The sequence below is a fragment of the Mus pahari genome, chromosome 7, assembly GCF_900095145.1.
Source record: "Mus pahari chromosome 7, PAHARI_EIJ_v1.1, whole genome shotgun sequence".
Lineage (NCBI taxonomy): Eukaryota > Metazoa > Chordata > Mammalia > Rodentia > Muridae > Mus > Mus pahari.
The window spans coordinates 51669651-51670793 of NC_034596.1; the positions used below are offsets into that span (position 1 = coordinate 51669651).

Consider the following 1143-nt stretch of genomic DNA (forward strand, 5'->3'; position numbering starts at 1 on the left):
TGCCGGTCCTGCAGCACCCGAAGGGCCGTTCCCGCGTGGAGTGTCCCACGTGACACACGTGTGATTTCCGTGAGAGAGGAGCGTCGTGGCAGAGGTGTGGAGGGCGTGAGGGCGAGGCGGCGGCGCGGAGGATGCGACCGTGCGTTTGAAAGGAGTGGGTGTGTAGGGAGAGGCTGTTGCGTGGGTCTTCAACTCATACTTACCTGGCAGGGGAGATACCATGATCACGAAGGTGGTTTTCCCAGGGCGAGGCTTATCCATTGCACTCCGGATGTGCTGACCCCTGCGATTTCCCCAAATGCGGGAAACTCGACTGCATAATTTGTGGTAGTGGGGGACTGCGTTCGCGCTCTCCCCTGGTGTGTTTGTTGCAAAGTTAGAAAACACTTTGGGTTTTGGTAAGTTATGCTACAGCAGACCGGCGCTTGTTTCGCGTCTTTAGTTAACATACTATATAAAGAAGTTCTCAGGTCTGGCTAGGTGGCTCAGTGGGTAAGAAGAGCACCCGACAGCTCTTCCGAAGGTCCGGAGTTCAAGTCCCACCAACCACATGGTGGCTCCCAACCATCTGTAACAAGATCTGACTCTGGAGTGTCTGTAGACAGCTACAGTGCACTTACATATAATAAAGAAATAAATCTTAAAAAAAAAAAAAAAGAAATTCTCCATGGAAACAAGAGGTCAGATACTGCGAGCCTGGTGGCTCATGCCTTTAATCCCAGCGCTTGGAAAGCAGAGACAGGCGGATTTCTGAGGCTAGCCTGGTCTACAGAGTTCCAGGACTCCTAGCCAGGGCTACACAGAGAAATTCTCTCGGGGGTGGGGTGGGGGGAACAAAAGGGAGGTCAGACACTAACCAGTGGGTAAAACAAAACCAAAAGGTGTTATACTTTATGTAAACTTGACACAAGGTAACTTCATGGAAACTTTGAGAAGATTCATATTGGAAAGTTGGACATCTTAATCAGTACGGGATGGATGAGGGACCAGTAAAGTAAGCAACATGCCTCCACAACCTTTTCTTCAGTTTCTGCTTCATCCGGTTTCTGCCTTGACTGAAGGTTCTGAAATAAACCCTTCCTCCCCACGTTGACTTTGGTCCTGATCTAGAAACCCTAAGGCAGGCATCATTTGTTGTGACCC

The 1143-nt window shown here is 50.0% G+C and overlaps 1 non-coding gene across 1 annotated transcript; it reads left to right on the plus strand.

The window, feature by feature from the left end:
* The first annotated feature begins 195 nt into the window (after positions 1 to 195).
* On the plus strand, positions 196 to 359 carry LOC115064437. Its single transcript, XR_003844288.1, has one exon. It is a non-coding gene; the product is annotated as a U1 spliceosomal RNA (small nuclear RNA).
* The last annotated feature ends 784 nt before the right edge of the window (positions 360 to 1143 follow it).